This window comes from Corvus hawaiiensis, chromosome 4 (genome assembly GCF_020740725.1).
Source record: "Corvus hawaiiensis isolate bCorHaw1 chromosome 4, bCorHaw1.pri.cur, whole genome shotgun sequence".
Classification (NCBI taxonomy): Eukaryota; Metazoa; Chordata; class Aves; order Passeriformes; family Corvidae; genus Corvus; species Corvus hawaiiensis.
Genome location: NC_063216.1, coordinates 59,349,004 through 59,376,972, shown reverse-complemented (window position 1 = coordinate 59,376,972; position 27,969 = coordinate 59,349,004). Strand labels below are relative to the sequence as shown.

At 36.9% G+C, this 27,969-nt stretch overlaps 1 protein-coding gene across 6 annotated transcripts in view; it reads left to right on the top strand.

Moving 5' to 3' along the window:
• The window catches only part of GRM8 (glutamate metabotropic receptor 8), a 323,188-nt gene that overhangs the window by 68,178 nt on the left and 227,041 nt on the right, over positions 1-27,969 (top strand). The gene's annotated exons all lie outside the window — the stretch shown is intronic.

Here is a 27,969-nt window from a genome sequence, read left to right as displayed (position 1 = left end):
GGGTGACAAAATATGGTAATGTCTCCCACTTTCACTAACTGCATGTGAATATAAAGAGCATCTATCATATGGGAAGGAACACATGTGTTTCAGGTACTTATGCTTGAACCATAAAGGTAAGTGATTACTTGTAAGAACCTGCCTGTAGAATGAAACTACAGCCATTCTCAACATTAGGGAATCAGTGTATGTAATATGCTCAATCATTTAACTGATAAATATTCTTTTTCTAGCTTCTGGTCATTGCTGTCAGCTCCTAGGTGAATTCATGGGAGAGCCAAAGATGTCTACTGTACATTGCTTTGATCTGGAGTTAGCAAGGGCATGGAAAATTCTTTCACAATTCATATCTAAAAGAGATGGTTCATCTATAGAAAATAGATTGGCTTCCCCAGACAATCACTGATTCATTGGCTGAAAAATCATTTTTTCTTGAAACCATCTGCAACATGGCTAGTTCTGAGTTAGGAAAGCAAAAAAAATAAAATACAGGACCTTTTACTGTTTCCCATTTCCAGGAGTATGAGAGAACTTCAGATGGGTGCAAGCAAAAACTGTAATTATAATCACAGTTACTTGAGTTTGTGTCAGTTGGATCTTCATTGATCCTGGAAAAAAACCCACCATTGTAATTTGATAAACAATTAACATTAATAGCATAAATAAACATTATTAACAGAATTGTGAATTCAAAGCAGTTAAAATCATGAATAGGTGTCCTAAATATTACAAAATCTGTGTAACACCAAGAAGCATAATAATTAGTGATTTGTGGTTTGATTTTTTTTTCCTGCTTATGATTTATGTTTTCTACTAGAACACCTGATTTTTGTCAACCTCTGTGCTCCCAGCAACTTACCAACTATTGTGGGTATCAGGGACTCCAATGGTTCTGAAGAAGGAAAGCAGAGGCAGCACAGACAAGTAATTTTTATTTCCTAGAAAAATGTTCAAGTAAACAATCAGGTAAATCATATGTAACCACAGGGACATGATTGATAACCCATGCAGAATTGTCAAGAACAAGCAGTATCAAATCCATCTAATAATTTTCTTTGACAGGATAACAGGTTATAGCCGGAGAAAAAGCATTTGATGTGTCACACCTCTCAAATTTTGTAGTGTTATCTCAATTTTCACATGCAGTATTCTCCACAGTATTCTACAGTGATCTAGGTGTAAATAGGCTGGATGCAGCCCTATTTAGAAAATTTTGCTCAGAAAGCAATAAGCAATTATTTCCATTTAAATGAAAGAGTATGTTGTGTGGTATTTGGCAGTTGTTTAAACTGCATCAGGTACTAGCCAATGTTTTCATGTTTAACCCAGATGGACTTGGAACAAAGATTACTGTAAAATCTGGAGGTTACTTTAAGGGCAGAAGGACTAAGACTAGGACTAGGAGAGCACCTAGAGAAATCCTTCGAGTCCAATTGTGAAAACAGTGTCCGGAAAAGGACAAATTTGAGACACCAGAAGACATTTGGCTTCTGCAAGAAGGATCTGTACAATGGGGAATTCAGACAGACTGGTCAGAAAATACTGTTTAAAAAAATGATGCAAGGATGATAGTAAATTTTAACCTATATTCCTCATGTTTTAATGGAATGCGCAGACGGACATACCATCTGTAAAATAATTTGAGTAATCCTCCAATTTGTCTGTCAGTTGTGGAACATCATTTTGACTCAGTACAGATTTTGTCCCTCACTTCAGAAAAGGGGAAACTCCTCAAGCAAGCAAGAACAAAGACAAATATTGAAAATGTGGACTGTGCGAAGCAACTGAGCAGAGGGGGCTTAGTTAGCCTGAGGAAGAGTTGACTAAGAAGAGAAGTTGATAGAAAAGAATGTTTTCAAATAGGCTCTTGCAGAAAGGTAGAGGACCACTTGTTCATCAACATACAGTGTATGTAAACAGAAGTAATGGAATTAATCTGTAGCATGATTCTGTCTATATTTGGAGAAAGCCCCTTTTAATGTTTGAGAGGTTAAGTATTATACCAGCTTGCTTAGGGACATTTTGGAACCTCCATTGATAAGGATCTGGGAAAATGCATTAGACAAACACCTGCCCAGTGATTATGTAAGTGTACTTAGCTCTTGCTCGGGGCTGGAATGATTTTTTGATGTCCCTTCCAACCTGATCCCATTATCCACTGCCCTCATACTTTTCATCTGAGCCATAGGGCTGGAAATGCTTTCAAAATGGAAACTGAATAGCATCTAACTATGAGGCCTGAGACTATAGAGTCTATAGAAATCATCACATGGTATAAGACTGCACACAACAACAAAACTTACCAGCTCTGTGTTAATAAACTGTGCGTTAAGAGAACCTAATTAGGACACTATGCCTCTTGTGCACCTGGCACACAAATGTACAGGACAGCTCAATCCCTTGCTGAGTACTTTGTGTCCTGCTTAAGATAAGTAGCCAACAACTTGAAGCAAAATGAATGTGAAGATCAGCATAATGAAAATCAAAAAAAATTGAGGAAAGGATGTGAAAAATATTGATATATTCACTTCTGAAAAAAATTTATTGTATGAGAGGACATGAGATAGCAGACATGAAAATATAAATAGGAAAACTTGATTTTTTTTGTTTATTATTTGTATTGTTTTTTAAAGTTGAGAGTTGAAAAAGGGCTATGGTTTTACATATTTTTAAAATAGAGATTAATTTCATGAACTTATATTTTAATGTAATTTTGACTCTTTGCCTCTAATTTCTAGTTTGATTGGCTCTCTGTTCTACTTCTATTTCTTGATCAGTAACAGAAGCAAAAGGAAGAAACAGGCTGCCAAATGAAATGTGGAATACTGAAAAGGTCAAAGTGGTGCCACCCTGACATGTCACCAAATATATTACATATCAAAATCTGCTCTCATTTTAATGACCAAGATCCTGTCTGGGACAAAGCAGAGCTGGAAATTAAATATTTTACATGACAACGATTGGAAGGAGATTATTCCAACTCATTCATCCATGCATTGTTTGAAGACAATGATTAAATTTATAGCATTTTCTACTCCCATTAAAAAGTTAATGATACCATTGTAATCATTTTGACATCATGATCAAATCATTTTGGTACATTGACCAAACGAATAAATTCATACTAATTGCTTAAGAGTTTAAGCATTAAACTGAAACTTGATTCACTGATACAAACTAAAATGGGGAAAAAAAGGAAGCACATTTTACCAAGTCCTCATTAAACTGTCATGCTAAATATTAGTCTTCAGTTTACTTACTGTTCATTATCTTTGACCAAAGAAATGTTGGAAAGTTTCTAGTCCAACTTTCTTTTAAAGGTTCATTCCCCCTGTTATTAGAAACCAAATGAATTTACCATTAGAGAGAAAATCATCAGATGTTTTTCCTTTTTTTTTATTTTCCAGAATACAAAAGCATTTGATTCAGACAAATCTCTTTGTGTTCAAAATACTTGCTCAGTTAGTGCGATGTTTGTACTGGAAAATGTAACAAATCTACAAATAAGATATGAAACGCTACACAACAGATTTTATTCTCCACTATTGGTCAACTGCTGACAGGTACTGGCAGTGAAACACGACACTCTTAGAAGAGGAAGCAAAAATGATAAAGGCAGGTAACAGAGCTGATCATTAAGAACAAGTGAGAAACTTCAGCACTGCTTGCCCATTTTCGCTTGTAAGTTGATTTTGCATGTCTTGCCAGAGGTGTGAAGACAGCAAAGAGCATTTAATCAAAAAGCATTTTTTAAATTTTTGACTGGTCAAAATAACAGCGTCATGACTGCTTTATCCTGGAAGAGAATGATTCACTTAATATCAGGGTGTGACCTTGAATACATGTTTTTAGGAAAAACATTCTGTAGTTTTACCTACTCCTTTTATACTGGTACATTGCAGTTAACAGCATTTTTCTGAGGGCAGACTACAGTTACTTTATGATCTTTCATAACATTTTATCATTACAGTGACAATGAAAACTATATAATAATGATAGTGAATGCATGTGCTGAGTGAATGCTACAGTAGCTTTATTTGTTTTAGACTTCAACATGGGTAGCTATATGTTGTTTACATCAGGAATGGTGTGTGACATTTCTTTGACATAGTTCTTCAACCGTGTTTGTCTCGTCAGTTCTTTTAGTGTGTATACAGTTGTGCATTGTACCTCTGCTTTTCTCCGAATTATTGGATTTCTTCACAGAAGAATCACAGAATAGTTAGGGTTAAAAGTGATTCTGAGGATCATCTAGTCCAACGCCCTTCCAAGGCAGGGTCGCCCAGGGCAGGTTACAGAGGAATATGTCCAGGTGGGTCTTGAATGTCTCCAGAGAGGCAGAATTACCTTTAACAACTTTTGGACTTCAAAATTTCTATGGAGGAAGTGGAAGTCTATTGGGAAGTGGGGAGGGAGGTTTGAGCAGGAAAATAAAACTTAAGGGGTGTAACATTTCCTTTCCACTTAGACATTGATAATTTAGAAATAAGATGTATTGCTGTTAAGATTAATTCACATTTCCTGCAGTAATCTCTGTATATATTTGATATAAAGCTACAGCTTTCTGTATTTTGTTAAGTAAGATTAATGGACTTCTCCCCCAGCCCCAAGATAGTGTTTAATAGAAGATTAAAAAATCTTGCAACATGGAGATGAAAGAAATACAATACATGAAATGTAATCTTTTCCCCAGAGATATTTCTGCTTTATAGGCTGTTTTCAGGCATAACAAATTAATTTTCACTACTAATAATATTCTAACATACCCTTTACATAAGGGTAAACAGTTTAATTCAATTTTAAGTTTTATTTTCATATTTATGCAGATAAAACTCCATTGATAGCACTGTATTTCAAGCTGCAAGCTGTAATTAATAATAACACTATATAATTGGCTACAGGAGCTTCAAAGTAATGTTGAAAAATTACAAAATCAGATGGTAGGTGTATTAATATTGCAAAAGCTTGAAAATTATTCCAGCAGTTTTTAATATTTGTACCAATTAGTACCTGATAAAGAACAGTATAATTTCTAGGGATTTAAAATGAAAGACTATTTTAATTTCTCTCAGTGGTGCTAATCAATGTGATAATTTTAGCTATAATTATTTTTTTTCTCTATAGTTTTAGGGAGATATCTAGGAGCAGTAAGCATACTTTCTGGGTATGCTCTCTGACCCTCCAGTACTTGTAGGAAGAGAGACTTTAATAGCTCTTGAGGGGCTTTTTCTTCAGTTAATTAGTTAAGGCACTTTTAGAATGTCCTATAGGAAGCTCACTAGCTACAGTACTATAAGTACTACAGAAGTCTCTGTAGTAGGACCTTTTTCTTTTTGCTTTGTGTGAACACCAGATGATTGCATTGGTTGTGAACACAAATTCAAAGAATAATAAAGATGTCCAGGAAAGTTTATTTCAGCAGTGTTTTTATTACAATGGCTTGTTGGTAGCCATTTCAAACCTCTTAACTCAGTCATGATATCTAATTCAATTTTTAAAATGTATAAACACAAACAAAATTATAAATGTGATTATGCTAATTTTAAGAAAACAGACTTGTTAGATTAAAAATTAGATTCAACAAAAATATTTTTGTTGAAATACAGTGTGTTATGACCATAATGAACAAGCTTTTTCATGAAGAAAACTCTTTTTTCAAATGAGGAGCACTTAACTCTTTGCAAACTGGAAAGTCTTAGTATCTATAAACTGAAGTCAGTAGTTTTAGGGAAACCATTTCAAGTAAGATGTAAGGTGTGCTTTTTAATATTAGATGTGAAAAGGCATCTTAAAAGTACTAAGGGACACTGGTATATTTATTTGAGGTTTAAATCGTTAGGTGAGATCTTTCTAAAACGAAAGGCCAAATTTTGAAATCATTGCTTAAACTGTAGCCTATACTGTGCTTGAGACATCTATGATTATAAAGGATCTTTTCTGGCCATATAAACTGTTATTAAAATTTCTGAAATACAAAGGAAGATAAATATATAGGGTTTAATGTGTCATCTGATCATTGAGATGACAGGAATAGAATTTCTCAAGTGTTTCTGTTCTGTGTATTGGTATGTATTACCATTGAGCCTGTAGCTCCTCACAGATTCTGTGACTCTCTTTTGCTAGAAGGAGTCCCAGAGCAAACAATTCACACATAATTAAAAAACTCATGCGAAAGCAAAGTTAGGAAATGTCTAAACCAAAATGTAGTCATTCTAGTTGTTTATGACCAAATTTCACACAGTCCCATTAACAGGAAGTGGATTTTAACTCAATAGCAGTGGATTTTCTTGTGTTAAGGAAATGTATTTGTAAAGTGGATAGTAGAAGGATAATCATCAAGGACACCCAATAGGATTTGTGGTCTGAGTAAAGCTACCCACGCTTTGTTTTTGTATTATGATTTTTTTGTGGTGAAAGGCAGAGGACAGCTATTGGAAAAAAACTGACAGCTTATGTGGTTGTGCTTAATTGTTTAAAAAAAATTAAAAGTCTGTTAAAAATACGTTCCAGAAGCTTTATGGATTTTGCCATCAGTGAGATTTTTCCCCTCCTTTAGCAATAATTGAGTTCCTCTGTCCTTTATTTTTTTTTATATAGACTTCTGTTATTGTCACTTCTGCAGAAAGCTTGTTTTCACACAAGATTCAGCCGAGCACCTTCTGTATTGTAGTGGTGTGAATGAATCAGGGATCAAACAGGCAGACTACGGCATAGCCTTGATCAGAGCCTGTGTGAGTGAACTTTGCCAACACAACATTTTGCTTTCCTGGCATGCACAGGCTTTTGTAAGGAAAGCCTGTATTTAAGGGCACTGTGAATAAAAGTGACAGGAAGGACCGTGGTGATGTGGACTTGGGCTGTATTTACGATTCTTTTGTTAACATGTCAAAGGGTTCCCAGCATTTGAATTATAATCTTTGTTATGCTCCTGTCAGGAAGAACTGTTTCTGATATCACAGAATATTCTGAGTTGGAAGGGACCCACAGGGATCATCAAATCCATTTCTTAGGTGAATGGCCCATGCAGGGATTGAACCCACACAACCTTGGTGTAGTTAGCATTGTGCTCTCACCAGCTGAGCCAATCTCAGGGTCTTCAGTGGTCTAGAATCCATAGTCTCATTCATGTTAAGAAGGTACACCTGATAAAGACAAATTGTTGAGGCTCTTGAGTTTTCTGAGAAAATTTCATTTGTCTATGTCTTTTTGTCTTGAAATGGTTCCTATTAGTTTTAAATATTTAGCATTTTTTTAGAAGGCTTTGCTTTCTACCTGGAGAACTGTAATTTTTAAAAATGGTGTGAGCAATGCCTCACACAATTATCACAATAATGATCAATATTAACAATATACTCTTAGTATCAGCTCTTTTGTGATCTGTGGCTACAATTAAAACAATGAAGCACTGTAACTGTCAGACTGAGTCAGACACTGCGAGTCAATATCTTGTCTCCAGTGGTGGCCTCAACACGGAACAGAAAGACACCAAAATCTTACTTAGTCACTGGCAGAAATACTTATCTAAGGAGTGTTCTGTAATCCCAGGTGTTTAGTGGTTGATACTTAGTTTTCCTGAAGCATGAAAATTTGTATCTGTTATAATTTCTTTCTGTTACCATTTTAACATTACTCATTAAATATTCTCTTGTTTGGATGCTGCAAATAGTATGCAGGAGAATCCAGTTAACCTCCTTTATAATGTGCCTTCTTACTTAACTCTGGGCTAGAAGATATGAAGTAATTGCAGTTTAATGGTTTCTGTTGTCACTTTCTGGATCCTTTATTTCATTTATATCTCTGTTAAGCTGTGTAGCCATGACTGAACACTCCAAGTAAAGCTTTACTGTTGATTTATGTGGTATCACTGTAATCTCATTTTTATTCTCAGCCCCAATCTTTATGCGTCCTGACAAATTGTAAGCTTTTTCTGTTGGCTGCTGGGTATCAAGCAAATTATTTCCAAAAGCAATCTGTTTTGACACTCAAAGTTTATTAACAAATGGCTATAGCTGATTTAGAACTCAATAATGTGTGTGAACAATTCCAGGTATTTCTGCCAGCCTGTTCTCCACTGTATTTGTCAATAGTCAATATTTTTCTATGACATACTTGTTTATCTATCTTTGTGAATACTGTCTCTTCTCCCTGCTCTTGTTTATTTCAAATAATTTTATAGCATTTTCAACATTTCCAATCTTTCTATTCAACACACTCCCTCTCCTTTTGAAGAGAATTGTGCTATGCAAATCAAACCCAAGTAGACATTTCTAGAGCACATGTTTATTAGCCTTTTCCAGTGCTGAATTTTGACTGTTTCTTTTTATTCCTTCTACTCATTGTTTTTGATTCTTGGGAGTCCCTTCTCTCGCCCCACTCCCCAGTTTCTAACTATTCATCCAAAAGTCTTCTAAAAACTCTATTATGAATGTTAATATTCTATATGCAAAGCTGATATATCAGTTATAGTAGTAACTACTGTTGCATGCTATCTAAGTACTAAGAGCAGAATGCAGAGAGATTTGAACTTACCTTGTAAATATATCTTGTGTAACTGTATGCCCCTCCTGATATCACTGGCTCATATCTGCTACTGAGCCAGTGGTACTAGTAGTTTGAGAGCGAAGGTTAGTAACTTAGCTAGGTTGAATTCTTGTTATCATCCAGCTGCATATGAAGCCAATGACTCACATAGCCCATGGTCTTTCAAGTATTAGATTAGCACTAAATGAAACTTGGAATTTCTCTTCAGAACTGTTGACAACTTATAGTTTAGTAATTGAGACAGAGGGAAATTGCATTATGATTTTTGTACAAACTTCTGTATTACAGCTGAAGCATATTTTGTTCAGATTTCAGTATAATTTTATTTTTGAAATCTATAAAATGAAATAGAAAATGAATGTTTCATCTGATCGCTTTGCAATTAGGCATCGTGATATTAAAAAGAAAAAAATAAATGCAAAAACTAATTGCAAATGCAACCGAGACTATGTTTTCAAGATTTTTCAACATTTTTGTCTGAATGGTAATATCTATCAGAAAAAAATAATCATAAAGATTAATGATACCCAGTAATTATCTTTCCTACCTTCCATAGGGTAAATTTTGTTAATAAATGTATGTGCATGTTCTATGGTTTACTTTACTAGGCAGTCCTATGGACACCTGGTAAACTGTTAAAGCAGACAGTGGGGTTTTTTTTCTCTGAAGAGAAAGCAAAGAGAGAAAACAGCTGTTCATCATTCTATGTTTATGCAACATATATGTGACTTTATGCACATTTTTATTTACTGTACTGTGATATATCTCAATAGTAGGTAGATGATAGTAGGAGAGATAGAGGATAGTGGAGCCCACTATCTTTCTTCCTTTATATTATAGTAAATTTCAACATGTGCAGGGCCTTACCAGTGGGATTTTCATTTCTCATTTTACTTCTTTATGACTTTCCCTACTTGTTCTACTGTTTTCTTCCCCTTATCCTCAATACAGAAGTATCCACAGCCTGCTTGGGAAACAACAGTTTGTGTTGTCACTGGGTGCTATTTTTAATATGCCATGCTAATACAAGATTCTTGAGCTTTGCTCATCTGAATGATGTAGAAGGGTTGACTGAGTTGAATGTTACAATGCTGACAGTATTCTTGCAAGATTAAAAGCAAATAATGCCTGATTATAAATGTCAAAGAGATATTCTTGTCTTCATTTTACTTACTTCCTTTCTGTTGTTGAAGGGCAGGGAGCCATATTGTGCCCTGAGTCACAGTAAGTGCGTGTTTGCTATTAAACTTGCAGTGGGGTAGCTTAGTAGTAACAGCTGTCTCTTGGATGTCCAGACTAGGGTAGCCCTTCAGATACAAGTCATTCCCTCAATTCTGTTACCTACTGAACTGTCCATGGAGTTCCAGAGAATTCTGTTCAAAAAATAATATTTCAAAGAATTGCTCTTATTGGTTTTAGAAAGAACAGGCATATGTATATGCCTCACTAATATTTGGAAAGACTCCTTCAGAGATTTTTTTCTGTTATAAATGCATAATTTTTATGCAAATTGCAAGCTGTGATACCACCACTTTAAAATGGGATGGCAGAAATATGCATATTTTGAAACCTCACAGCTTATGAAAAAAGATTTTTTTTTCTCTTGCTGGAAAACAAACTGTTTCTTGGGTCCTCTCAAGGACAGAGTTTTGTATGATGAAAATAGTGTTGTTTATTCCTCTTCTTTCTTAAATACATAATGACTAGTGACTTTTCATCGCTTTTTAGAAGAAAATGAAAGAGAACTAATTGTTTAAAATGCTGACATCTAACAAAAATGCCAGTGTCTCTTTAATATTGTTCATAAAAGCAGGATATTTTGACTAGAAAATTAATCAAGACAATGAGTTACAAAACAATACCCTTGAGTAGCAGAGGTGTCATAGAGATAAATCCCTGTGTTGCTGTGACTGTGGATGTGTATGCATCCCAAAATTTCCCTGCCACCTTCATCCAGAGCACACTCTTCGGTAGCATACAGGAAGGCAGACTGCCCCTCATATGCCTTCATAAGTCATCTCCTTGGGCTGCTTGCCAAAGTGCTGTGATTGGGTTGTCATAGAGAGGAACAAAATTTCAACCCCCTTGAAAACACCAGAACAAGGAGGTTGTAGATTTCAAAATTGAAGACTGAGTCCATTGAAATGCATGCATTTGTGAAATTTGTTGATGTTTTGGGAGAGAGGGAGGGAGGGCTAAGAAAAAAATATCTCAATGCCTCAATGATTCCTACAAACATTTATGCTGGAAATGTTTAACTGTCATTAATTGATCTATGAGATTTGTATGATGTTATTAACCCTGACAACATTAATGCTCTCTGAAGTAAGATCAACCACACCTGTTTTCAGGAGTGCCAAGTCCAGATCTGTTTTCTTTTAAAAATGGGAACAAAAAGTCTGAACAAAACTTGTGGTGAAGTTCTTTTTTTTTTTTGTAGGGATTCCTATTTTCCTTTTTACCTATTTTGCTTTATTTTGAGGGTGAGTGGGTGTCTATTTATCTTCTGCATGGACTACTTCCCTTAATACAGCATGCAAATCCTGGAACATCTTAGGCCCCAGAAGGATGAGAGAGAATGGTGTTGAGCAGTCCCAGGAAATAAGCAACCTTCATTTCATAAAAGTTTAAGCTGAAGTTTGGTACGAGTACCATGAAACCCTGCTTTCATGGTAGGATGGAGGCTGTATAACTCATCAGAGCTGGCCCAGGTCCTTGGTGACTTTGCAGAGTTCCCATGGATCAGGAGAATAAAGCACAAACTGAGCCCCTTTTTGCTGCTCTGTTCAGAGGTGAGCCAGATGAAGGCAGAAGGTCTGTGTGTGCTCTGCCACGTGCATTGTCATACATTCTGCTGGCATATTGGATTTGCTGTGAGATGCATTACAACATTTGCTATGGTTAGTAAATTCAGATATACAATTGTAAGTATTCTACCTAAAATGCTAATACACTTAACGGCGTGCAGATAATCATGCTGCTCAATTTATAAGAATTGCCAAACCTCATAATTAATTCCATTATATTATGGTATTTTATGGATTAAATAATTTCAAAGCTTATTCAGGAGGTAGAAATATTAATAATATTTTATTAAAATATTTTAATTAGTTAATGTTTTTAATTTTTTTCACAGAATCATTAGTTTTGTAAACTATAATGCCCCTTTCACAGAAATTAAATGTTAGAGCCAACCTGAAGATATTCTTTCTGTTGCTAAAATGCATGCAAAATATGTGGTTTTTTTTCCTTTTCCTCCAGTTATGTAAGAAGAATTTGGTTTAATATTGAAAAGTAACCTATGGAATGGTATTGATGGTGTAAGTTTTTACATACTTAGTCATGGACTTTTAACTGTAGTTAATGCACATTTCATTGTTAAATCTCTTAGTTGTTTTGATATTAATCAGATGTACATGAATTGGCAGTGATGACTGTACAGAGGCTTTTAAAGCCCTGGAGATTTGAGGATGCTTTTCTTCCTGTGTGGACCTTGGTAGAGTCTAAACACAAGGTTGGCTGGGGAGAGGAGGATTTCAAGTGATGACAAATGTTCAGTTGAGATGTAGAACGACTTTTCAAAGAGAAAGCAATGGTAATGGCCAGTTTTCACAATAATGTCCATGAAATTGTAAGTTTCATTAAGTAAGGTCAATTTAACTGGAGTTATCTTTCTTTGTCTTTCTGTGATAAACAATTTCAAAGGAGACAGGTTTTTGGAAGAGGATATTTGGATATGTTCAGGAAATGTGTTAGTGATGGAAGAGCATCAGTTCCCATATGTACACTTGCCACAGGCACTGAAAGCTTGTCACAAGCCCCTCTGGGCTACCTACACCTCAGGTGCCTCTCAGGAGGAATGGTGAAAGGCATTCAAGGACTTCTGTACTGGCTAGAGAGTCACTTTCTCTTTCCTTCTAAATAACTCATTCTGCTCATTTGTTATTTCAGTTGTTATACAGGCATAGAAAACCTTGTGTAAGAAAAAGATTATGTACAGGCTTAAATGGTAAAATGCATCGTGTTCAAATGCCTTTTTCCCCTAGTCCAATTACAGAGTTTACACAGAAGAAAACAGGGCAAACGGAAAATGAAAGAAGGGAAAGAAAAAATATAAACAAAGAGAAAAAATGCTCAGTGGATATCCTCTGTTATCTGTTATCAGCTTTGAGTTCACATTATGTTCAGTCTAATAAAGTGCTTAACAAAATACAGCTATGTTTTGTTAGGAAGTGATATTCTAGGCAGTGTAATGTATTGCTGAACAGGGAAGTAAGCCCCTGAATTCTGCCCAGTTTGGTTTAATTTATCCACGGAAGGTAAGGAAAACAAAGCAAGTTTCAAGAGTGGACCTGAGCAGTTTATAAAAAGGACTGTTCAATGCATTTGCTTGAAACAGAGTGGAATCTGACTCAGCAACCCAGATGATGCTTTTGCACAATCTCTTGGTTTTAGGATTTGCTCAGGCTCAGGGGCAGAACAGTTGTACATGCTCAAAGCTTGAAAGTTGAGTTTGGGTTCCATCTGCCCCATCAAATCATCCTTTCTTCTCAAGCAATTTATCACTTCTTTAGGATGGTATTCTGATTGATGACTCTGTAATTTTATTCCATTTTAAGTGGATTTGGAGGGGTTTGCAGCCACTGGGAGCGGGCAGAAGGGGGTTTTACCCCTCGCATGCTGACACAAAGAAGCCCGGAGGTCAACGCTGAAACCCCTCTGGAAGGCGGCACTCAGTGCCCAGCACACAATGAAAACGGGGCAGAGCTCCTCACCCAAAGGGGCTGCATCCTTCTGTCGCTGTTCTGCAGGCACGCAGGCGAAGGCAAAGAAGAAAAGAGAGGGGACTCTCCGTATGTGTTCCACACAGATTTATTCCCGTGAAATGACAGGGACAAAGAGGCCAATTGGGGGGAGGGTCCAGGGATCTTATACTGGGTACAGAATAGGTGGGGAAAGGGATCTCAGCCAATGGGATAGAGACAAGCAGGTGGGGTTGACAGGAAGGGAACCAATGGGAACAACACATAGGAGGGACTCAGGGAAGGATCCAATGGGGCGTCGAGGAACAAAGAACTTTCTAGAACTAATACATATTAAAGACGGAAAATGAAGATACATAATTTCATACATGAAACAGGGAGGAGAAAATATTAACCAATCAGGGGAAAACATGCAAAAGACAGAACAGGGGAATCATGGGTTCTCACCATGACTGCTGGGTTGCTGACCAACACAGCTGGTTGTCTGAGTTCTTCTCAGGAGAAAGAGTGGCTGGGGCCACCTGCACAGTTATATGGATTTATTCAAATGAAACACAAGTCTTGAGTAAATGTTTCTTTTGATGGTGCACAAAATCTGTATGCTCTACCTCACTCTGTCTTAAATAACAGAAATGAAATACTTCCACAAATATTTTTTTTAGTTCTGAGATATGATTTTCCAATCCAATTAAAAATGTGGGGCCTTTTAGCTTGGAGAGTGTGTTTCATACTAAATCACGGTTTCAATTAGAAAAGTTTGCTGTTGAAGCAGTTGTTTTTATGGATTATAGGGCATATCAGATGTGACTGCTTTTTTTGAATTTGGTTAATTAATTAAAAAAAACCCCAAAACAATAAAAATATTAATGCAATACCAAATATTCACCTGTGAACCTGAGCTCAAATCTTAGTTATTTGTGCAAAAGCTCCTTTGCTGTCCCCAAAGGAGAGGTACCCCAGTGTTACGAGATCTTCATGATTCACCATTTGGCAGACTATGCCATGTGCAGTTGAGAACATGGGGAGAGAGTTTTCACAGTGCTGTTGCTTTTGCTTACCCAACATTATTTATTCTTTGCTTCTACAGTGAATGAGTTTCCCACCGTTCTAATTCATTCCTTTCTGAAAATGTGAATAAATAGATTTTAGACAATTAAGCATTTGAAATAAGCCTGACACCACTAAAAGATAGCATGATGAGATACCAAGACTAGCCTCAGCCCTTCTCCAATTAATTTGCTCCATCAACATTTTGTTCTTACTGAAATAGTTGTTCACTGCTAACCAGATAAGAAAAATATAAAGCAATCATTCTATCACAGAGGCAGTGTGAGGGGATGGAGGGCAAGAACCGGTAATTTTTGTATTAAAGTAATCCTAATACCACTGAATCTGTAGGAATAAGATAATGGATATGACAAAAAATGCCAAAATGGCATATATTCCTCTCTCTTTTGAATTTAATATAAATTCATTATAAAACTTAATATTAGGTGTAATCTCTTGATTTTGATCGATGTTATGCATCAAGAGGAACATACTTATTGAAGTAAAACAAGTTTTGGAAGGCAGAAACAAACCTGGTATTTGTCCATTTCAGACTTATGGAAAGAAAGGAAGTAAAGGTATCTTGTGGACTTGCACTATTTTAATACATTAAACTAGTTGCCAGAAAATAGTTACTTTTGATTTAGTTTCAGATGCAACATCCTGTGCTGTTTTTTCCAATAATGGAGTGGTTCCTGCTTTTTCAGGTTTTGTTACATTGATTGTATTGAGTTGCAGAACTTACGGTATGTGTATGTACACATTTGTGGTGGCAGTGAGTAGTTGAAGGAGTGGTGTTGGTATAAAAGTAGAGTCAGAGATCAAAGTACCAAAGCTGATGGCAGAGTACTAGGTGAAATGAAAGCATTACAGATGCTATATGCTACCACAGGATCTTTGTGGTGGGGAAAAAAGCTTTAACTTCTCATAACTTGCTCATGACAGCCTTTCAGATTAAGAAAGGGGAGGAAAAGGGAAAACGAGATGCAGTTGCTTGATGAGAAAGAAGAATTAAGGGTGAATAATAGATAATTAATTCTGTAGTATGACATGAGGTCAGAGCTCCAGATGGCCTTCCAGCCTTTGTTTTTTTCCAACTTAACTCTTAGATATCCAAATTCATTCCTTTGAAAGTTCCTGCTTGAGGCTTCTGGTTGCAAGCATGCCATGTCCTCAACACTTCAAAAATCCTGAGAGAAGTCTGAAACAGTGGCTGTGATCAGGAGTTTGATTTACATCATTTGATGCTGTGGTCATCTGTGGGGTTACTCTAGCAACAGTGGATGCTGATTTTTGGAGATGTGTGAATGACCTTCCCAGGCTGACTGCAAGCAGAGCCTACCTGTCTAGGAGGGTGCCTTTACCTGTAGGGTTGCACACATGCCCACTCACAGAAGGTGCAAAACCTAAAAATTATTTGGGGAAATTAGTTCAAGTGGGGCCTTTTAATTTGGAATCTCTAAGATTGAGTGTAGCAGATGTGCAGGCTTAGATCCCCAATCTCAGATATACAAACAGAAAAACAATATTTGTAAATTCAGTACCTTATTTGGAAGAAAATAAAATGCAAGAATATGAGCCTACAAACCTATTTATTTTCTCACAGCATGCCTTGAAAATAGTTGCTGTTTAAAAAGGATTTCCACTAAAACCAAGAATCACATCTGTAGTCAGTCCTTTGTTAATTTAGCAGCTCTAAGTTTCATCAAACAGGAGTTGTATTTCCAGGATTACCTGTGGCAAAGGAGTCACCCAAAATCTGGAAGATCATCCAATTATAGTTTAAAGAAACTTAAAACAAAGACAATTAACTAAAGATAGAAGTCTCTGAAAGCATCAGGAAAAGAGAATGAAAAAGTGTGACAGGGGTTGTGTCAGAGCAAGAGCTTCTCTTTTGTCTGTGATTAAAACAAGGGGAATTATGTTAATAAATTATCTTAAATAAACCTGTTGTTTATTTTTTCAGTTAAAGTAATCGAGGTCCCTGGTGTTGGGACACCTGCTTGCTTTCCTTTCTTTCTTCTTTTGCCTCTTTTCCATTTCTCTCTCAATTTTGCTATGAACAGACCCCATACTTATATGAAAAACTGATATTTGATTCAAATTGGCGTGGCTTTGATTTGTATATGTTAATAAAAAGGGATCAGTGGTCTGCTGCAGAAGGAGGGAGTTGATAGTGAGATGTTCCTCTGCATTTTTCTATTGATTGCCTAAACTCTTTAGAGAGTCAATTTAAGTGGATGGAGAAGTCCCCACTTGGGTCCAGACACTTGAAATTTTAGTCAGACAGTGCCCAACTTGATCATCCCATTAACAGGATTTTATTTCATCCCACGTGTATTCTATGACAATAGAAGAACTATTATAGGAAGGAAATCAGGGCATTTTGAGCAATCCATTATTTAATATTATGAAATGTGCACACCATTTCATTTAAGGGATGTGGTAGCAAATGCCTGAATTTTTCTTGTAAAAGTAGTCAGTGAAATTTAATTATGACTAAAGTAATTATCTAGAGTTCACAAAACATAAGAGCCTTAAAGCACCTGAATGGGGTCTAATAAAAGGGCCAGATAGCTCAGGTCTCTGTCTGTGGCAAAGAAAAAAACTTCCTAGGAACGGGATGTATGTAGAAAGTGGTTCACCAGTATTTCCTAGACCATGAAGTGTAGTTGGGCCATTATATTTAATAGCCATTTGATCAATCCACTCTCCCGGAATTTATTCATTTTTTGTAGGAGACTGTGAGCATATAAAAGGCTTTCAGATTTTCTAAGCTGCAAACATCTCTGGTTCTAAAATTAAGGAATAAAAAGAGTTTTGATGAGCATGGGTATAATGTAGTCTTGTTAACTATGACTTAATATTTTATAGTTGAATTGGGTGAGAACTTTTGATTAAAGTTTTATCTGTTGTTGGAGCATTTGAAGTGACTCTGTCCTGTGTGGGTGCTATGGTGTCTACCAAAAGCTGAAATTAGCCTTTCCCCAAGGGACACCACTTAACTGAATCTTGTCTTTAATCAGCCTTGTGCTTTCACAAAAGATGAATGTACTTAATAAGCTTTTGGACCTCTATCTCGCTGTCAAATTTTGCAAAACTGTGAAAAAATCTGGTAGATTATGCAATATGCCAGAAAAAGTGTACATTGATCCACACACAACATCATAGCCTTATTGTACAGATTTTGTTTCTTTAGGAAATAAACAAGAAAAAATCTGGAATGTACAAAGCCTGCCGATAATGTGGTCAAAATTCAGTTTGGGGTTTTAAATGAATGGCCTCTTATTTAACGTCTGAAATTAGAGCTCTTTCAGCAAATACTGTTTTTTTCTTCTTAGTAATTATTGGAAATAAAAAGAGGAAAAAAGTCTCTTTCCAAAATTATCTGCCTCCTTGTCCTCCCCCTCCTGCCCAAGAGAAAAACAAAGGCATCACGTAAAGGCTTTTATTTATTGATGATTTATATATTGTTATAAGACATCATCAGTGCCTACAACTTTCATGCATGGCAATATTTACCTTCATATAGTATTTGTGGCATTCAGAACTCAGTGTGGCATACTGTAAATATCACAGTAATTGTAAGTACTGTGTGTGGCAAATGTCAAGATTTTAATCGCACCTTAGCCATAGGCTTCTTATTGCCTGTTTGGAGGAAGCATGTAATGAGCCTCTCCTCAGGATATTACGTGATGAAGGGATTCATCAACATAGTTTACCTGATGCTGCTCTGTGAGTGGAGTGGTTACTGTGTAGCTTTAGGCTGTAAAAACAAAACCTGAGTAAAGGAAAAAAGGAGAAATATGTTTCTGTGATAGTGTCTTTCCTACATACACAGCAATTTAATATCACCACAGTTAAATAAATTGTCAGTCCCATAATGTGGTTTTTGCCTAGGTGCTGCCTAACCTTTGCAGGATATAAATAAAAAAGCCATTGTCAAAGACTGAAGCTGGAAACAAATAGTGAAGGAATTTAACTCTCTACTTTTTTCAGCTGGTTCAACCATGAACAGAAATTAGTTCTTAATATGCAAGTCTGACTCGGTCCCTCACAGTTATAACATTTGTGGGCCTTTTTCATAAAGATGTAGACAGCCAAGATGTGCCTGAGGAACTGGCTGATTTGGATTATGGCAGGTAAAAGGTCTCAGTGATGTGCTAAGCACAAGTTTCCACATAAGTTTGTCCAGTGTAGTTATCAATGCCCAAGATGCATCCATCGTGGGGGTGTGCTTGAGGTGGGGTTGCAGAAGGTTCAATGTTATCTCCTTCCTCTGGCACCACAGATTGGAAGAGAAAATACTCTTATCTGAGTCATTTTTACCCTCCTCTGACTTTTCCTTAATTCTCCAGCACCAGGGAGTGTAATGGTTTTCTTCTGGACTGATCTTGTCTTATGCAAATATTTATTGATGGGCTACAGTGCTTAACCCTCTTCTACTTCACATTCACCCAGGATGTGCTGTCCAGTGTTCCTGTGGTAGCAGTTCATAAATGTAATCTCAACTCCTCCAAAGCAAGATACTGAGTGTTGAGCTGTGGACCACCAGTGTGTTGTGTTGTGTTTGCTCCTTGCTGTGACATAACATCAGGAGAAAGAGTTGGGTCTTCTCCCTAAGGGTGTTTCTCTCCCTGCATATATCTCCCAGTTATGTGAATAGAGAGATGCAGGTTAGCTCTGGATGTGAAAAACCACAGACCTGAACCTCAGATGCTCTAGGAAGCAAATTTACTACTGTGCTGTTGAAGAAATTTTCCCTGTAAACTCTCAAGCCCTGCCAGTGGGTTTTAGGTATTAATCCCAGGGGCAAGATTTCTTTATAAGCATTTTATATTCTGTTGCATTATGTGAATTACTGTAATGCTTGGCTGTTATTTCTTCAGCTTCCTGGTTTTTGAAAGTGTTTGGAGACAGGCCTTAAACTTTTGGTTGTTATTGAATGAGGGCCCAAAGTGATGTTCTGTGAATCTCTTGCCAGACAGTTTGCTGTCACTGGGAATGGGCTTGAGGACCCATCCAATTCCATCTAATATCATGTTCCTGTGCACTCAAGCGTAGTGTCCTCTGAATGACAGAGAGATACAGCAAAGCTGTTCTTTTCTAGGCAAGCAGAGATTTTCCAGCTTTGTTAGGATTTCTCAAGAGAATTAGTCTGTTATAGGTGACTAAATAAATTCTTATGTTAGTCATATTCTCAAGTTAGCGTTTTGTGAGATATTTCATAACATTTAAGTGATATTATTACTCCTTTTCCAGAGCTCTTAATTGTATTATACATCATCTGACTGCATAGAAAAAATATGCTGAAATCTGGAAATGGATGAAATGAATGTTTGGATTAGTCCCAGAGCACAATATTTTGTTCTAGAAAGAAAGGAACATCTTTAATTCTTTACACTGTAGGAGAAGAGGAAAAGCTGGTTTGGATTTACATCCATTATAATTCTGCCCCCGTGACTTCAGCACATTGCGTTCTGTTAGGCACTCATGTTCAATTATGGAAATGATGCTTTAGAAGAAGCTCTTTTTAATAAAATGCATAGAAGTTATGAAGGAAAGAGGCTGATGATCACTGTAAGATGACAGATGGAGGCAGAGTAAACAGTTCAGAAGTAACATTATGGTATTCTGTGGGTTACAGCTGGAATCTGGGTCACAGACAGACTGTCTAGTATACATATTTGAATAGGCTTTGCAAGTAATTCTTGCTGTTGACCACATTAGGATCCCAAGGCATGACAGCATGGGGGAAATTGGCTAGATAACTTGGATATGTCTCTCAGTTCTTTTTAGACCAGCAAGTATATGCTGCTTTTCAGAAGCTAGTAGAAAACAGAGCTGCAGTATAAAAGTGGGTACTGTTTAGTTTAATTAAGCATAGTTTTGATGCTCAGCTGTTGGCTGATTTTTTCAGAGTAATTACTCTGGTAGTGTAAAGAACAAGAGACACAATGCACTCCTGTGCTGCTCCAAACTAGATACAAGCACCTCTAACAGTCACTCTCTAGAAAGAAATGTGTGGTCAAAAGGGCCTTCTAAGCCTTATTGAAATGAGAGGAGAAAATAGATGTCTAAAAGCCTTTCTCAGCTTGTTATGATGGGATCCAAGCATGGCATTGAGGTAAAAGGCAAATCCTGTAACTGCCTCTTAAAGGCAGCATGGCAAATGTTAATAATGATATCCCCTGACTTGATAGCTGCAGAAGAGCAGGCAAGTGACATTAATTTTCCTTCCTGCACAGGCACAATGTGCAGAATCCCCTGTTGCTTTCTTGGGGATTGTGACCTCTTGATGACAGCAAGAGTGACCTAACTCAACACTGGAATTTAAGATATCTGATGTAATGAAATGGGCCATACTGGAAACATTTTCCCCTCAAAGCTTGTTGAAAATAATCTGTTCCATCTGCTTGTTGAAACCCTGATGCTCTGATATTTTCAGTAAGAACAACTTGTTTTCAATCTGCCTATTAAGAAATATTCATGAAAAATAATTGGATACACCAGTTTTGAAACGAGTCTAAGAACTGCCCACTAATTGTGTCAGTATTCAAGCATAAGAAGAGACAAAACTCAAGGAATAAATGATTCATCATGAATTACTGCCATTTCATGGGCACTCAGAGCATGACAGGGATGTACAAACCTTTGCCCAAAAATCATCTGATAGAAAAGAATGTGTTCCTGATGATAGCATGAATACTAGGTGCAGGCCTCATCAGCAATGCAGGAGTAATATTTATTTTTATGAGGAGTTTGTTATTAGCCTTTTTTTCAATATAAATCTCACAGTTATTCTCTGAAGTCAATGATCTCTTTTGCCTCACCCAACCTAATTTGGTTTCTTCTAATGTGCCCACCTGTTCTTTCAAATTCTGTCTTGACACATTTCTGCCGTTCTGTGAGGAGTTTGTGCCTTCAGAATCAAGGCAATGTAGCTGAATGTCCTAGCTTTTTTGTGGATGTGGGAGAAGAAATGGTTTTGCACAGTTATGGGATACTAGTGTTGTGCATCCAGCATTACAAAACAATTCATACAGTTATCTTTTAAAAATAACATTATTGAAACATTATCTGTGGCTTTGTAGAGATTATTTTATTTACCATTATGTAGTTAATTGGAAGATTAATTCCATTAGTAAAGCTTCTGCTCTTGAAATGACTGCATTCATGTAAAGTGGTCTCAAGGCCCTTCCCTGATAGTGGGTACATGGTTACAGAACTGAAATGTCGCAAACTGCAATATTTCACTGGCTTTAATGGTAGTGTCATTTGAAAAAAAAATGAACTACTCCATGCACTTGAAACGTGTACCACTCTGTAGCATTAAATTTTGTTGTTAGTGATTACAACAGGCAGTGCATGCAGTGATGCCATGTGTAGCAGCTGTCACACAATATCACTGGGAACAAATTTTCCTTTGACTGTAGAACATGAACTGCAGCTAAAGAAAATGTGAAGCTGAGTATCTGGAAAAATACAAACTGGGATGTATTTGGACAGTCCTTTCTGGCAGTTAAAGGAATTGTGCACCTGTTGGTATCTTTTAATTCAAACTAAAATTGCTTTCTGGATATACTACATACAGATGATTTACAGCTTTATAATCTGTTATGGCAATCCCTGGAACAATTCAGTAAAGAAGTCGAACTGGTTGGGTTATGGACTACAGTGAAAAAAGTTACATTTTCTGCATTTTAAATCCTAGTCTTTCAGTTTAATTATACAATTAAGATATAAAGAACGAATGGAGACAATGTATTAAATCTGTGTTGAGACAGCTAAACTGAACCATAAAATGACTGTGGAAGAAGATGTCATGGTTAAAGAACTACAAGAGATATTAAAGGCTGTTGGACTGTATAAAACTGAGGTCATATCCGCTACTGCAAAAATTAGCCAAGGTGCCCATCTGTCAGGCCCACTGGGATCACCATAGAGCACAGTAAAAACCCAAAGGCTTATCTGAGCTGCAGCTCAGTTTGTTGGTCGCTGAGCCAAACTCTCCATTTCTAAATTTGAAGAATACCTTTTTAACAGAGGAATCAGTATGTAGAGCACATTCATGTTTTCTCCTCTTTTGAATAACTGGGAGGTTCCATTCATCCATTGCTGGCATAAATCAGAAATGTTAGAAGGGTAATAATATGTAACTTTGTACATTTTTTTCTGAATTCAGAAAATCTTAGATATTTTGATGATTACTAGCCTGCATCAGGGTAATAAATATGGACCTTACCTCCTTTTTTTTTTTTTTCCCCCTTAACTTCTGGATTACAGAACCCCTGGCTGGGGTGATTGTATTTAAACTCTGAAGGCAATCCATCTGGACCCTTTGAGTAGGACTGTGAGAAGACACTTGATCATGTTGCCTTTGCATCTCTATCTCTTCTCTTGGCTTATAACAAAATGAAGCTGCCAGCCCTTTGGTTCTACTGAGAATATTTATGTTCTCACTGTTTACACTGAGGAAAAAGTGGCAACCCCCCCTGTGTGCAGGAAATAATGGTGGTTTTGATATTTGTGGTTGTATAAGGCTTCTACAAACTGCAACTAATCACAGATAAGTTGTGTCTGTTGTAGTTACTTCGTGTTTTCCCAGGATGCAAAGCTAAAGCCGGGGTTTCAACCTGTACTTTAAATATGGTGAAGTTTTGATAATGCTGAACAGATAATCTTTCTTTGAGGTAAAAAAAAGTCTGTAAACGAAAAAAAAGCACTCTTACAGTTACTGAAAATGGGAACTTGAAAGTGGTAAAATTTAAATGCTGGTGAAAGCCCTAATATTTGCAAGAAAATACCTTAAATTCTCTGAAAAGCAGACCATACATGTGCTCTTACAGTATGTCACCTGTTGATAGGGTAACTGTTCTTTTGAAGATAGTCTCTCCAAAATCAAATTGCTAGAAGATGCAGATTAAAAGGTCTGCAGGTGAAGAGGTGAAGTATGTACTGAAGACTTCACTAAATACAAAATCTTCATGAAGTGGCCTTTTTGAAAGCCTAAAATTACTTCTGTCATTTATTAAATCCATTAGTCTTTTTAAAAAATTGTCTTGATTTCTTTAAATATATTTATGAATACAAGCCCTGTGTTACATTTTCATGTTATGATTTTATTTTTCTTGTTGCTAAGACTATTTTAAACAGGAGGGCTATTAAAGCAGACAGATGACCAATGAACAAAGGCTACAAAGATTCTGTCTGACAGAAAAATATAGCCTGAAACCTAAGGGATTTGTTATTTCATTTTTACTAGATGTAGTATGTTACAGGAGGCTAGAAAGGTATGAATTACTAAAGAACATGAAAAGTTAATTATAAATGGTTTCAACAAGTGAAAAATTTGAGGCTCTCTAAGCATAAGGTTACCTGTCTAGTTAACTGGAAGTTTTACCGTTTGGAGTGCCTACTGTTACTTCTAGCTGTAGAACTTTAAAGTGACACAAGAAAATTAAACACAGTGCTTTTAAGTTCCCTGAAGCAAAACCAACTGATAATCTGTTTTAAGATTATCTTCTCTTCAAAAAGGGACCTTTAAATATTTTCTGAAGTATTGTGATTTGTTATATGTTTCATGATCATATGTAGGGCTGCCTCCCTTCTAGAAAGTTTTAAGTCTTTTAAAGTGGTAGAAAATTGCCTATGAGGGAGCTAATTTTTACGTTTCCAGAATGCAGATACTTCAGGAGTGGAACCTGCCATGTTTTAATAATTCATAACACATAAAACAATGATTTAGGAGGAAAAGATAACATACTCTTGGGATGGGAAAACAATTCCTGAAGCAATGGGAGAGGTGCTATTGTAAAATTTGGCCAAACTACTTGTTAAATAGGTAACCTAATAGCATATATTCAAGCATATATCAGAAGTATAAAATAAAAGCTACCTGTTGAAAGAGGATAGACAGTGTTATTTCTGAGGCTGAGAGAGATTTTTAATAAAAACAAAAGAATAAGAGGAAGTTTTGGTTTTTAAAGGTCTAAGGTAAAAGAGCACTCTGACCTTTTAGGTACATGACTACTGAGATTAATACGATTTACATGGCAGTGAACTGGCAGCAGAGTTATCAGTCTATTAAAAGCTTAGAAAAGAAAGAAAGACAAAATGCTTCTGTCTTCCCTAATATTTGGGTATTTTGTTAATTTTGTTATTTTGGCTTCACTGTGTTAATGGTACAAAGAAGTTGCCGAAAGCTGAAAAGAAACTGCAGCAGTGAAATGAGAGATGTGTTGCTGTGGGTATTGGGAACGTCTGTATCAGTTAAAAGCATTTTTTACATTGAAATAGGAGGAAAAGATGCCTTAGATAATATGAATGGTAAACAGGTCTGTTTCCCAAGGGACATATTTTGTCTGTTCCAATGGCATGTGCCATGCCCGTGGTCATCCTGATGTTTAGAGAGTACTTGAGAGTATCAGGAACAGCAATAGACCAAGACCTGTCTGTATTTATATCCCTTTTCTCTATACACACATCACAGGGATATTAACAGAAAGGTCTGCTGCACATCTTCCTGGAGCAGACCTGATACCTGGATGTGTCTGAACCTGTCTTGCCTGCAGATAAAAGTCCTTGTTGGGTGATAGAGAGAAACCCACTATCTCAGCCGAGTGACCGTTCGTTTCACTGCTGCTAAAAGGCTGCTCTGGATGCACTGAACAGTGGAAACTGCTGTTTTCATTTGGCAGACCGTGTATTTATTCCCATGGGCTGTCTTGTCCTGTTATTCTCACTGCCTGTCCCTTCCTCTTGCTCTTTCCCTTCCCTCATTGTCCTCCTTCCCTACTCTTTAGCTTTGTCCTTCTTTTTTTTCCCTCCTGACCGGCATACCAAAGGCTGTTGATGTGCCAGTAGCTCTTTTGTATGACGTGTAAGTTCTCCAGGTCTTTGTTTTGATCTTTTTTTTGTCTCAGGGGTTGACAGGCCAGATAGTGTGTCCAAAGTATACAGTAAGATGGTACAGTCCTGTAGATGTTACCAAAATGTAAATTATCGCTTGAATAATAATTCCTCTATTTCTTGTTGTCTAAAGGTCAGAAAGCTGTGATCATTGTGAATGCACAGGACATCTGTCTGGGTGCTGATATTGTTTGTATACAATGTATTCTAAATGCCACAGTCGCAGATTTAAAAGGAGCTATAATAAGAAACCATGTGAAAACAGGGTGACAGTGACACAATTATAGTGGTAGCCTTGTTTTCTTGTCTCATTGATGTTCCTATCAGGAGAATGTAGGGTGTTTTAGTTTAATCCCACCTGCAGCTAAGCCCCAAGCAGCCCCTTGCTCACTCCCCCACCCTGCAGCAGGATAGGGGAGGGAATTGGAAGAAAAAAAGTGAAAAGACTCGTGGGTTGAGATAGAGACAGTTTAACAGGTAAAACAAAAGCTGTGCACACAAGCAGAGCAAAACAATGAATTAATTCACCACTTCTTATGAGTGGGCAGGTGTTCAGCCATCCCCGGGAAAGCAGGGCACACATAACAGTGACTTGGGAAGATAAATGTCATCACTCCAAACATCCTTCAGTTCCTTCTTCTTCACCCAGCTCTAAATGCCAAGAATGACACCATATGGTAGGGAATATCTCTTGGGTAAGTTAGGGTCAGCTTCCTGCCTGTGTTCCCTCCTGTGCCCTTATGTATCCCCAGCCTACTCACTGGTGAGCTGGGGTGAGAAGCAGAAAAGGCCTTGACTCTGTGTAGGCACTGCTCAGAAGTAACAAAAGCATCCCTGTGTTACCAATACTGTTCTCAGCACAAATCCAAAACATAGTCTCATACTATGGAAAAAACCCCTATATCCTAGTCAGAACCAGCATGCCAGGTAAGAAATGAAGCCACTTATATATATATATAGTGAGGGAAACTTTATCTCAAGCATTTTCAAGTGTAAGTCCATATCTGTGGCATGTGCAGTAGAACAGGTAGGCAGGCAGGGTGGTGTTCACCTGCCCTAATTTAAGGATTCAAACACTCTGCATTTGTGATGGTGTTAGTTATCATGACCTGCCTCACATTCAGCTTAAAAAGATGAGGGCAGCTTCAGAAACCAATTTAATTGACTTTGCTTAAGTATCTGAAAAGGTGAGATTAGCACCGTTCTGGTAGGGGCTAATTTCTGCCCAATGATGATAAACAGAGCCTGAATGGCTGCTTTATGTTCTATTATCTAACTTTTAGACCCTGCAATTTCAGTGATGCTGCTGTCATTTGTGATTACCTGATTTATATATACTTTTTGGAGAAGAGACAAAATATTCAGGCCTAAGGCTAGTGGAACATTTTGACAGTTTGTTTTTGCTCCCTATACGGTCTTATTCCACTCCTACTGCTTCATAGCACAATGAAAATAAAGGCAATGAGGTCTACATGGAACAATCACACGAGTGCCTTTTGGCGCTAACAGATGTTCAGTAGTGACTCTGACCATGATTTGCTTAGGATGCACTCTCCTGCTTTCTACAGCTGTCTGCCCAACCCAACTGCTGTACAGCAGGGTACCCTTAATAAAGGTAATAGAAAGGGCTGTGTTTCTGGGTCTCAGTAACCTCTAGGGTACAATGCTGCCATATCAATATATTTCTGATAAATATGCATTGTATTTCTATTTTATCTCTGTAGGGGTGTAACCATGACACAAACACATATTATGTGTCAGAGAAGAAGGGTGGACTTATGCAGCAATCTCCAAAGTGGAGTTTGCACATCACAGAGGGTGTGCGAACCAACCTGTTAGGGAGCAGGAAGAATTTTTTTTTTTTTTAATAGTATGAATAAAATAAAAAATGTAAAACCCCAAACACCAAACATAACAGTAGTGTTATATTTAATCTTTAACTTATCCTTTTAAAATTATTGTTTCTGGGTATTTTTATAATAATATTTATACAATGTTATTATTAATAATAGCGCCATATACATATATAATAATATTTATACAATGTTATTATTAATAATAGCACCATATACATATATGCACAGCACAATAGTACATGTACAGTAGTGCATGTATATAGTCTATAAATAAAAATATATTGGGGTGTGTGCTTGAACGTTTTTTACTGATAAAGGTGCACGATCAAAAAATCTGGGAGACTACTGATGTAGTGGATATGAAAATATTTCAAATTTGACAGCAAGATTTGCTAGAGGATGTCTGTCAGAGCCCTTCACAGTGTTTTTGATGTTTTCATGAAACTAAAGGCTTCTGTTCTGCTGATCTCATCTGATGCAGAAATTGTCTCCTGTTTATTCGAGGCAAACATTACCTTGAGCAATGTATTCTCAAGGTGACAGACCTGTCACCACTTAGTGGAAAATGCAGTATAGCCTCTAATAGACTCTAGAGAGAGAGCAGAAGGTAGGCACATCAAAGCTGGAGTTTTAAAATATATTTAAAGTATGAATCATGAAGAAACAGACCTTGCCAAGGAGTCCCTGTTATGAGGCTTTAAAAGTAACAGTGTAGTCATCTTATTGGCAGGGTGGCCTATGAGACAGACAAAATTGATTGGGAGGCTACCTATGCCTCTGTCATTTCAGACAGGCAGGCTTGGATCCAAATGATGCCAATGGTTTTTATCTTCTTCTTTGTGGATTTTAGC